General features: G+C 33.5%; 1 protein-coding gene across 10 annotated transcripts in view; it reads left to right on the plus strand.

Moving 5' to 3' along the window:
* The first annotated feature begins 5,732 nt into the window (after positions 1-5,732).
* The window catches only part of exp (expansion), a 338,601-nt gene continuing 331,718 nt past the window's right edge, over positions 5,733-12,615 (plus strand). Inside the window, exons 1-3 of one of the 10 annotated variants that reach the window (XM_067774671.1) lie at positions 5,733-6,028; positions 8,438-10,168; positions 11,839-12,166. The gene's annotated coding sequence lies outside the window, so the exon portion shown is untranslated. The remainder of the gene's footprint in view (positions 6,029-8,437; positions 10,169-11,838; positions 12,167-12,615) is intronic. The other 9 variants (XM_067774674.1, XM_067774675.1, XM_067774672.1 and 6 more) reach the window with 9 other exon arrangements.

Genomic DNA, 12,615 nt, shown 5'->3' on the forward strand with positions numbered 1-12,615 from the left:
GGGACCTGTAGAATGTGATTTTTGTTCGTCGAGAGAGGACTTTACCTCTCAATTGCCTACTCAGCCCAAAGTAGCACTTGTTGGCAAGAGTGATTATCCCTTTGATTTCTATGCTGACATTATTTGTGCTCTTGATGCTCCTTCTAAGATACATGAAGTACTTCACAGTCTCGAATTTTTGTCCGTTTACAGTGATGTTGATGTCGAGGCGCGAATGCACCGATTCTTCCTTGGATGGCAGCAAATACTTGGTCTTGTCTTAATTTATAGCAAACCCCACTTTTTTTTACTCTTTTCCTAACCCAGAGTAGGCAGAACTTACGGCGCGTTTGTTAAGGCTAACGATATCAGCAATTGCAAGCTCTTATAATTGATTGGACCATTGCGGTTTAGATCTTCTGCTAAAATTACCTTCTCCAGCATTAGTTAAAAGATGTCGCATGAAAGGAATTTGCTTTGTCTGAAGCCTCGTTCGGTTTATAATAGCTCAGAGAAATCTTTCTCAATTATTACGGAGCTGGTGGTGTTGCTCAACGTCTCTTGGCAAAGCTTATTAACTTATTAACGCGAAAAGCTGCTTTGAAGTCGACAAAAAATGGTAAGTAATATTTCTCTTTTTGTTAGACTTATGTAGAATCTGGCGCATTGCAAAGATCTGTTCGTCAGTATATTTACCAGAGCTAAAACCGCAGTGATAAGGTCCAATGAATTCGTTGATTTTGGGATCTTGTCTTTTGCACAGTACTCTAGCGCGGTTTGTGGGATCGAAATTCTTATGGATTGGAGGAAGCGTGCACTCGCCCGATTATATTTTGTATGTTAACTGATTTATGCTCGTTACCAACGCTTAGCCTCCCTGTTTGAAGGGCTTGGTGGGTAGCCCGTCATTACCCGGCACTTTATTATGCTTTAGCCGTGACATTGCTATTCTCACTTCGCCATGGTCGGATGCCATTTTTTCGAATTAGAGAACCAATATATTTTCAAAATATCAAGTCAAGCCCCTCTTAGTAAAATACAAACTGCAATTGAAAATATACTGTTGAGTAGAATATCACCCTATCTTAGCTGTCCTTTCGAAGCACTCAGGCTCAGAAAATGTTTCAATAACCCCCCATCTCGGAATTAGTTTCAAATACACCCTATCTCGGAATTTGGTTGAAAAACGCACTATGGCAAAACATTTTTTCACAAGCACCCCATCTAATGTCAAGAGGTATTGAATTTGAGCTCAGATATATTGTTTTTCCACCGAATTCTGAGAAACAAATTCTGAAATGCAGCGTAATTTAAACGTTTTCTGAGATAGGGCGTTCATGAACAGGCAGCCAACATAGGGGTATATGCCACTAAGCAGTCGAAAAAAAATGTCAATTTTGATTAGAATAGAACAATCTGAGCGGGGTGAGACTGAAAAATATGTTTATTCCATTGGTAAGGACCACCCTTTGCCGGTGCTCGAAACATGGTAATATCCAGTACGAGGTTCGTGCATAAAAAGATACATCAAGTTACTTGGCTGTCCTCCGATCGAAATACTCGCAATCAGATCGATCACGTTGTGATAGACGGACGGCATGCCTCCAGTGTTTTAGATATGCGCACGGTCCGAGGACCTAACATCGACTCGGACCATTATCTCACCGCAGCCAAAATACGCACCCTCTTCTGCGCGGCTAAAACCAAGGAACAAAAAACAGAAGGAAAGCTAGACGTAGAAAAGCTGCAATCGTACAGACTGTCGATGATTTCGCAACTCGGCTCTCACGCCTGCTTTCTGAGAGCTCAATCCAGCCTGAAGGAATGCAGGAGCATTCGGAGCATATCTCCAAAACACTTCGTACTGCCACCGAAGAAACAATCGAATGCCGCGTTGCAACTGAAAGAAAAGACGCTGCCTACAGGGCTACGTTAAAAGCGAACGCAAAAAGTGGAGTGTGTGAACGCTATCGCGAGTTAAAAAGGCAAGCGATATGCCTTTACAGGAAGAAAAAAGCAGAGGCAGAAAGGCGCGAGTGTGAGGAGCTTAAGCTGCTAGCCACCAGGAATAACGCCCGAAAATTTTTCGAAAAATTTTTGCCACAGACGGAAGGTTTTAAGACGGGGGCAAACTCCTGTAGGAACGAAAACGGGGACCTTATAATTGATGTCCAGAAAGTACTTAGATTATGGAGGGAACACTTCTCTGCTCTCCTAAATGGAGACAGGGATTTACCGCACAGGGATGACGAACCCGATCCCGTAATCGATGATGATGGCATAAAAGGAGCTGCCTATATGCCGCTATGTCTGAATTTGGTTTCCCCGTAAAACTTATACTGCTGTGCAAAATGATGTTGAGGAACACGATCAGCTCAGTCAGAATTGGGAAGGATCTCTCCGAGCCGTTCGAAACTAAACGAGGTTTTAGACAGGGTGACCCCCTAGCGTGCGATTTCTTTAATGTGATGCTGGATAGAATTATACTAGCTGCAGAACTTAAACGCTCTCGAACAATCTTCTATAAAGGCGCGAAATTACCGCCATATGCTGAGGAAATTAATATCATCGCCCAAAACATCGGCGCTGTTAGTTCTGCTTACTCTAAATTGGAAAAAGAAACGGTAAAGATGGATTAGATGGTGAATGAGCACAAAACGGAGGACCTGTTGTCATCGAGCAAAGAGGCAGCGCATATGCGCCTTGGCAGCCACATCACTGTTGGCAGCCATAATTTTGAAATAGTAAAAAACTTCGTTTATTTGGGATACAGCATCAACACTAGCAACAACATCAGCACTGAAATCCAGCGAAGAATCACTCTTGCCAATAAATGCTACTTTGGACTAGGTAGGCAATTGAAAAGTAAAGTCCTCTCTCGACAAACGAAAATCATACTCTGCAAGTCACTTATCGTACCCGTCCTGCTATATGGGACAGAATCATGGACCATGACAACAGCAGATGAAGCGGCTCTGGGAGTGTTCGAGAGAAAAGTTCTTCAAAAGATTTATGGACATCTACACGTTGACGATGGCGAGTACCGAAGAAGATTTAACGATGAGCTGTACGAGCTATACGCAGACATCAACATATGAAACAAATGAAAGATGACGCTCCGGCCAAGAAGGTGTTTCTATTGGAATCCGCCTATGGAATCAGAGGAAGAGGGCGGCCCCCACTCCGCTGGGAGGACCAGGTGGAAAACGATTTAAACCCCCTTGGTGTGACCAAACTGGCGCCGGTTGGCAGAGAGAAGGAGCGACTGGCGCGCCTTGTTGGATGGCCATAACCGTTTAAACGGTCAGCGCCAATTAAGTAAGTAAGTAAGTAAGGCCCATCCTACTGTATAATTTTGCCTTATATTTTGAAAAAAATTAAAAAAAAATTTTAAATTAAATTTTTCGATAACGTGAATAACCCGAGAAGATTTATAACTTAAAAATTTTAAGAGAACCTGATATAAAAATTTTGTGAATTTGCGTGCTTAAGAGAGCAACGAACTATGTGCTCTTAGCTTACCAAACCTTTTCAAGCATTACAACATTAAAGCTTTTCTGCGAAACTCTTAAGAGCGAATATTACTAAGACATAACAAAAAATCTCTGTCTACTTACACGATTGTCTTCTTCTACGGCTCTCCTTGCAAATGCTGATTGTTTCTTTAAGCAATACTCCATCTATTTCTATTACTTCTTATGCACTTCTTTTACTTTACATCCCTGAGTGTAATGTGCCGAAAGCTACTGTAAACAAAATCAAAAAACAATAAAAAAATATAAACTACACGAAGGAAGTTTGTGGGTGACGACGTGAAACGAAGCTTTGATTGCTGAGCGAGGTACAACAACATTTTTTTGAACATTTTTCAGCTCGACACTAATCCATAAGCGAAACGAAGCGTAGCACAAAACATATGCAATCAAAAGTATTTAAAACAACACGACAAACACGGCGATGAAAGAAAAATACTTAAACTAAAGCATAGCTGCAAGCTCCATGCAACTTAGCTCAGACCACAAATCACAGCTGTTTGTGGCTATGCAAAAAAATTAAAGAAGAAGTAACAGCAGATGTAGGAAAAAAAAACAAAGCAACAAAGCTTAAAATCTTAAAAGTTTGCATTAAGTAAGACGATGTTGTCGGTGGGGGTGATGGGGGCGCAGCAAAAAAAGCTCTTAATGGCCGAAAGCCAAACGAAACGTAAGACTTAAGCAACGAACGTGGCCTAGTATGCGAATTAAAGAAACACGCCAAGCACCTAATATAGGAACACATATACCGAATTACATACATATATACATACATGTATGATATCAATAGCCAACGGTAACAGCAATACTTGTAATTGTACGTATTTATGTATGTGTGTGGTATTGCTTTGTAGGCACATTGTTGTTATTTGGTATACCCAGATGTACCTACTGTGGCACTGAGTATCAAAACGTGGTTCACCTAGTGACCCTCTCCCTTTCAGAGTCCAATAGCAAAACAAATGGAATTATATCTCTTAATTTAGTGGCAATGTGGGAAGTGGTATACGTGGCTCAATATATTGCATACAGTCGCTTAACGAACAAGTCTCTCGGTGCACCACAATGGTGATGTGGGTTCCGGGCCACAAAGGTGTACGTGGGAATTACATTGCTGATGAACTGAAAAGATGGAGGTAATTCAGTTAAGGCACATAGCTTCTCCTCTTTTCATGTGCAAATATTTGCTCATGACTGCATTTAGCGATGGGCGCTGGAACCCATCTTTGGGTGCCTCAACAAACCTGCCCTCGCATGAATGACAACCGAACTAGATTCCTAATCAATATCAATCGCTTCTCCTTAGGTCCATTGATCGGGATATTAAAGGGACACTGTCTGATGGGAGTACATGGCGAACAGTGGGAGGAAGAGTTAGAAAGTGTTCGAAATTTCCTTTGGACATGCCCAGCTCTAACGAGAATACGCATAGAATGTCTCAAAAAGCCTTCATCGGCTATTTGGCGAAGCTTGGCTGAGTTGAAAATGAAGGCATCCAGCGCTAAATATGGTGCACGAATTGGTTCAAATATTTTCGTACAGCAGGAAGGGCTTAGCGCATTTAGTAGACCACAATAGGTGTCAGCTGGGCTAGTAGTAGTACGTATTGGTAATAGCCCGAGGATCAGCTATCGGGTATGTGGATCTTATCACCTCTTACATGCTATTCGCGGCAGTATTCTAAACTCCTTAATCCTCTATGTAAAGTTTCCTTCGAAGGTCGGTAAAATGGCTCATGGGTGAAGCGATTAACATATACTCAAAACTACAGGTGTATCGGAGAATCGTTGAGTGGTGAATAAGTAGCTGTATGCTGGTAGTTGATACATGGTCGGACGGTGAGCGATGAGTAGATGAGTATTGTTATTGGAAAATTTTTAAAAGGAGTCGACAACACGGGAGCAATTATCAGTTTCGACACAGTGTATTTGGCCGACTTCCACAGCCGGGTATACAATTTTCAGCTTTACGCAAACTCAGACTACTTCACTTTTTTCCTTTACTGCTGTTTTCCTTAATTATGCTTAGCTTATTTGTTATTTGTATGTACATATATTCTTCTTATTGTTGTTTTTTATTGGCGGCTTTTTCGGCGGTGGTTTGCTGGTTTTACTGGCTTATACATACATACCTACAAACACATTGACGACTGTGTGTGTATGTTTTAACTTTGGTTAGTGGTCGGCCACTTGCTGCAGCTTTTGGCCAACAGTTGAGTCGCGTAAGTCGTCGAGTGCGTTTGTTGAGTGTGGTATTCGGTTGCCTGTACCGTTAGTTATTGGTCGAATTTCTAATTAACTACATACACACATACTTGTGTATTTTTGTTTAGATATTTTTCATTTGTTGCTTTAACTACAAATTAACGGTACGACGCACCACTCATAATTCATATTGACTTATAGAGCAAATAGTGCGTGGTGAGTGCGTATGTGCGTGTATGCAAACATTACAATAATAACAACTGGAAAAAATAACAACAACAAATAAGTGTACGTATGCGTGCAACAACAAGTGTATTTGATTTATATTTATATTATATAATTTTGTAAATTTTATTTCGCGGAATATTTAATTTGGAATATAGAACGATTTGTAAAACGCAAAAGCGTTTTAACAACAAAGAAAGCTGCAATAACAAATTTTCGGCAGCGCAGCTTTGCCAAAACAATAACTGTTTGTTGGTAATAAATATTGATGTTGCTGCTGATGTTGCGACAACAGGTGTTGCTGAAGATAAGATGGAAAGAAACTTATTTGATAAGTTAAGAGAAACAAACAACAAAACCATTAAAAATAATATATATCTTAAAATAAAAAAATAATAATAATTAATATTGTAATGTAAATTTTTTGTCAGTTATCAACACAAATTTTCATTTATGTTTTATATTTCAATAATTTCTACAAATTTGACAAAACAAATTCATCAAAAATATTATTTATTTTAATTAACTTTAAATTTTACAAATACGATGAAAAAAATATATAAAAACAAATTCATTTGGTTAGCTGAGCTCAAAAAAAAATTATAAAAAAAATGCAAAAAATTTAATTTTTTTACTATAAAAAAAAAAATTATCAAAAAAAAAAAAATGGTTTTGCTAAAAGGAAAGAAAACGTAAAAATTCTCGCTTTTTTGAATCTGAAACGGAAAAAATGCAAAAAAATTCCTTCTGTAGTATTTCAAACTATCACAAAACAAAGAGAAAATATGCGAAAAAAATATAAATATAAAAAACATTACTGAACTCAATTCTAGCTTGTTGAATACGACAACAAACTATCAAAATAAAATTTGGTCTTGCTGGATTAAAAAAAAAAAATGAAAAAAGAATATTTTACTTAAAAAAAAATGTTTCCTTTTTTTTCCTTAACACATTAAATATTTCCAAAGCAGAAAAAATTTTTTGCGGCACCAGAAAAACAAAAAAAAAAAAATTTGATAAAATTAAAAAAAAAATAAAAATGATTTTTTGTTGCATATATGTTCATATACATAAATTGTTAACAAAATTATTTTAATAAATTTTGTTGAATTGAACAAATATTATAAAAAAATTATGCAAAAAGTATCAATAATATTTTAATTTTTTAAAATCAATTTCAAATATTTTTTGTAATTCTGTTTTCTTAGATACTAAAAAAAAATTTCGAAAACTATTTCCTATTTTTAAATATTGAAAAATATTTTAAAACTTCGTTGTTTTGAGCGTGAGGAACATACTTCGAAGCAAGGTTTTTTCAAATGTCAAAGAAACATGGCAATATTCATTGTTAAAGAAATTAAAATTTTATTTCTAAATTTTCGTTGTTACCAAATTTTGCTTTTTTTTCTTGAATATTTGCAAAAATATCAGAAAAGGTTTGTTTTCTTAAATATAGAAAGAGATATCAAAAAAACTTAAGAATTTTCATTTAGTAAAAAAAAAAACAAAAATTATAAGAAAAAGTTGAGAGTTTGAGTATTGAAAAAACAATTTAATGAAAGCTTTGAGTTAAAAAATATTGCAAATCATAAAGTTCTCCACAATATTTTGTTTTAAGTAAAAAAAAAATACTGCAAATTTCCTTTTCAACAAATTTTTTGTTTGTTGAATACAAAAATATGTTTTAATTCCATTTCCTAAAATATAGAAGAAAATTATCAAAAAATATTAAAAATTTCAATATTTTTTTTTTTCTGATACCGAAGCGAATTAGTTAATAGGTATTTTCTGTTGTTGATTATAAAAACAAATCATCAAATTTCCATATCTTAAGTATAAGAAATTTCACAAAGCTTTTTTCTTGAGTTCAAAAATATTGAAAATTTCAATCTCAAAAAAATTTTTCAAACTTTTTAACTATTAAATAATTTTTTTTCTTAATATGAAAGAGAAATATCAAAAAATCTTTAAAATTTGTGCTCTGAAGAAAAAAAAAAATATTAAAAAAAAGTTAAGTTATAATCAAACTTTTTATTGAAAGCCATGAAAACAACTCATATCATAAAATTTGACATGAATACGACACTTTTGTGAATTGCCCAAATATGGTTCCGATTTTAAACGAAAAGCTTATTTTGTTTTGAATTTTTGATCTTCAAAAAACAAAACGAAAATTTGTTTCATAATTTATTTTACTACTCAACGAGTTTTTTGATATTTTTAGAAAAAATACGAAGCATATTTATAAAAAAGAAAAAATATTAAATAGCGCTGGAAATTTTCTTCAAAGCAAAAAAAAAAAACTATTATTGAATGGAAACTATGCACACCTCTAAAAACACTTGCAAATAACACGAAATTAAACAAAATTTAGAAATTTTCGAACAAAAAAAAGTTGTGCTTTTCCTGAGTAGCCATTTTTACTTTTATATCTGGCCATTTGTCCATTTAAACGACTTCACACAATTCGGTAATACCAATTTTTATATATCAAAGTTACCATTCCGGTTGTTTGTGTTGCGCTGTGAAAGTTGCATGTGTTCAGTGTCATTGATGCCAACAACAACAACAACAAAGTAAAACAGAGCAGCAAGAAAACTAACGAAAGAAAAGTGAAATATTTGAAGAAAAAGATGAAAAAAATGGATAGCGTGTGCCAAGTTAATATAACAAGAGAAAAGCTTAGAGTGGAAAAAAACTAATTAAACGAATTAATTGTTCGAAGCGTGAAAACAAAAAGAAATATAACAAAAAAAAAAAAGCAGAAAAACGTTTGATTAATAACAAGCACGGAAAAATGAGGAGATCTAAAATGAAAATTCAAAAAAAGCCAAAAATTAAATGAAACAAAATTTAGTCTCAAATAAATCAAAGCTAAAATGACTACAAATTCAAATAATAAAACAAGAAAAGGAATTAAAGCAAATGTTTACAGGACTGAAAAAACTAGTCTTGAAATGGATTAAAATTACCTCAGAGAAAACAAGTGCCTGCGCCTGCCAATTATATAAGTCTTTTTTTTAAATTTTTTCCTTAATATATTTTTTTAAATAAACAAAATCGGTTCAAAAATATCAGTTTAAAAAATTTTTATTTTTCAACGCCATCTAGTATCAATGTTTTGATGGTTCTTTCTCCAAACAAATACCAAATCCTTTAATAAATATGTTTTTTATTATGAACTTCGATCCTTGCGCCAATTTTCAACATTTTTTCTATGGTTGAATCCAATTTTTAATAAAAGAAAAAAATTTTAACAAAAAATAATTTACCAATCCAAAATATTTAATCTGGCACAATTTTCTTTGACCAAAACGAGCACAAACCAGACACTTGAAAAAAATGTTATAAAAACAAAATCACAAAAATTAGTACCTGGTGCAGAAAATTAAAATATGCACAACCAAAAAATAGCCAGATAAAATGTGTAGAGAAAAAAATTTACCAGCCAACACATAATTACAACAAGACAGACAAACTCCTTCAAGTAACTCCGAACAACAAACAAAAAACCAATAATGAAAATGTAAAATTTTAGTTTTATAAATTTAACCAGCAACAGAAAATAGCGAACCAACAAAAATCCATAAATAAAAATCAAAAATTACAATAACAAATAAGCAGCACGCGAAAATTGTAGTTTTGCTTTCAAGGAAAAAAAGTGAAATTAATTGTGACTGCATGCGGCAGCAACCGCACTAAAATAAGAAAAATAACAAAGAAAAAGAGCAATAAAAAGTGAATACAAATTTATTATATACTAAATACAAACAAGAAACAAATGGAAAAAATAAATTTTTACAACTTTGTGCGCTAAGAAGTACGAAACACTCATCGTCACTGTGCATAATTTTTGATGAAATCGCTTTGCTTTTTTGTGGCCTAAAAAAATATAAACGAAGAACAACTATGAAGAATCGAATATATTATGATATTGTTAAAATCACTCTAATACACTAATGAGCGTTAAAAACATATAGCATGGAGAAAAAAACACAAATTGCTTTGACTGCAATCATTTCATAAATTTTGATTCAAAATGTGTAAAAAAAAAATTATTAAAAAAATTTGCAAACTTTTAAGAAATGCAAACTGAAAGTTATTTAGCCTTTATTATATAACGGGATTTTTACGTCCAGTGTTGCCACTAGAAATAGATGATATCTCCAAAATGCACCAAAGTTTATTAAAATTATAAATTTGTAGGGTAAATTAAAGTACAAAAGGGTGAGACTGAAATATGAGCGAATTGCGATAGTACAGGGTGTCGAAATTTTGTTTACTTTTCTTGGGTTTCCAAATTTCAAGGTACAAAAATTAAGATAATTCTTATATTACGGTTCCCGAACTTTAAGAAAAAAGATCAATTTTTGAACAATTTTTTTGATACTTTTTTACATTTTGCTCTTTTTTTGTATTACGAGGCGACGTCGATTGTTGTTTTTTAGTGTTGCTCAATTTTAAGCTTTTGGGTTCCATCGCGCCATTCCGCCGTTTCGAAGCGCAAGAAAATATTAAAATAGAAGTAACGTGAGCCTTTTTTGTAGTGCAGTAAAAAAGTGTTTATTTTAAAAAACACCAAAATAATCAAAATTGGTTCATTTTGAAAAAATTAAAAAAAGAAGGGAAATTTAAACAAATAAAAATTTATATAAATTCAAGTAAAAAAAAAATTGCTTTATCCAACATGTGTAGGCCGGTTCGAGTTTTTTTATTATTTGTCAAACAAGAGTTCATGTATTGAATACAGTTACATGTCAGTTTATGAGGTCACATCAATCTTTATGTTTTATGGGCTTTGAAGAAACATTGACGATGGCACTTTAGAAAGAGGAAAGAAGTCTTCTCAAGTTTAATTTAGTAAAATATTGTTGTGCCCTCACAAGACTTACTTTTGATTTCTAGTCTTTACTCTTCTTCTGACAAACTTCGTTCATCTATAATTCATATTAAATATTATAAAGCATTATTTTATCTTTTGTAGTAGCTCCTTGTATCCTTTTGTGAAAATGGAATGGTATATTTATATCGCTACGAATCTCAAAATTGTAAGTCCTTAAAGGAAAATAGATAGATCCACCAATAAGTATACCTTCTGTCCGTCTGTCTGTTTGTATGCAAACTAGTCCCTCAATTTTTGAGATATCTTGATAAAATATGGATTGCGGGTATATTTCGCTGTCCGATTAGCCATTTATCGGAACCGTCCGGATCGGACTACTATAACATATATCCCCATACAACCGAGTTTCCAGAAAAGAGGTTTTTTTGTCATATCTTCCTCAATTTATCAGATTGGGGCTTCGAACTTCACCATATGGTTTCGTATATTACATATATTGTTGTCTGAAAAATTCGAAGAGATCGGGCGTATATATAGCATATGTCCCGTACAACCGATTGTTCAGATAAGAAACTTTTCGTAATTTTTGCCCCATTTTAACAGCTAAAAGCTTCAAATTTCATCAAATACTTACGTCTACGTTATGTATTGTTGAGATAAGTGATTTATTGTAATAGCTATTTTTTATACTTTCTCTACTGTACCATGCACCTTACGCTTTCTTTGCCCCATTTTCCATCCTCTGTTGTTCATTCATCTCTCTCTCTACGCTATGTCCTGTGCTTCGTTTATTTTATATGGGGATCTGTGATAACAAATTTATTTCGAGGCATTTGCAAATTTGTTCAACCCACGTATATCGCAATTATTTCTAGTAGTATTATATAAGTAATAAAATGTATTACATTTAAAAAAAATCTGTCAAACTTCTATTGCAAGAACTTCAAATTTACAATTGCATGTTTGACAATGCATCTGTATTCTATGTCCTTAATCTAAGTATTTGCCAACTGCCATATATCATATTTTATCTTTTACATACATATCATCACAGACTCGGTTCCGGCTAACTAAATAAAGTCAAATTCAATTCTTAAAAACTAACAAATCGATTTTCTTCGCACAGATATAAAGTAATGATAATTTAGAATAAACCACCTGGGCGTATGAGCAACTATTTTAACTACCGACTCTATCAAAAATAATATATTATGCAATAAAACAGAAACTACTAAATATAAACAAATTAAAAATTGAAACAAACAACTAAAAAAAAAAAACAATACAAAGAAGTGGACAAACCGCTTTATCCATATCAACAAATATAGTAGGGGCAGTCAAAATAAGTTAACGGAGTGAGAATAATAATCCATACATAAAAGGTAAGTTTAAGTTAAATAAGTTCTAGAATAGATTAATACCCATATGCTGGCTTGCAGTGATTAACAATTGTTTAAAAAATACCAATTGTTTCTAATATTTCAAAGGAGATAGAACTATAGAAATTGACAATCACTTCAAGCCAGCATATGGGTGTAAATTTCTGTTTTAAATAAAGTTCTAAAGTAAGCTTTCATATGGCTGAGTGGATAAACACATATGCCTTTACACTACTATAAAGTATGAATGTTGGAAATTTCGAGTTCAATACTCAGCTCCCGAGAAGCTGGCTGTTGAAGAAGTGAAATTCAGAAACATGTCCTGGTAACCATCGCCGTTTGTAAACTTTGCCAGTTTTCTCTAATATCAATAAAAAAACAGTTCTAAAGTAAGTTTAAAAAAATTTCAATAATTTTATTAAAAATGTTTTCATTGGGGAATGTAAACCAAT

Source organism: Eurosta solidaginis, chromosome 3 (assembly GCF_040869045.1).
Source record: "Eurosta solidaginis isolate ZX-2024a chromosome 3, ASM4086904v1, whole genome shotgun sequence".
NCBI classification, from domain to species: Eukaryota; Metazoa; Arthropoda; class Insecta; order Diptera; family Tephritidae; genus Eurosta; species Eurosta solidaginis.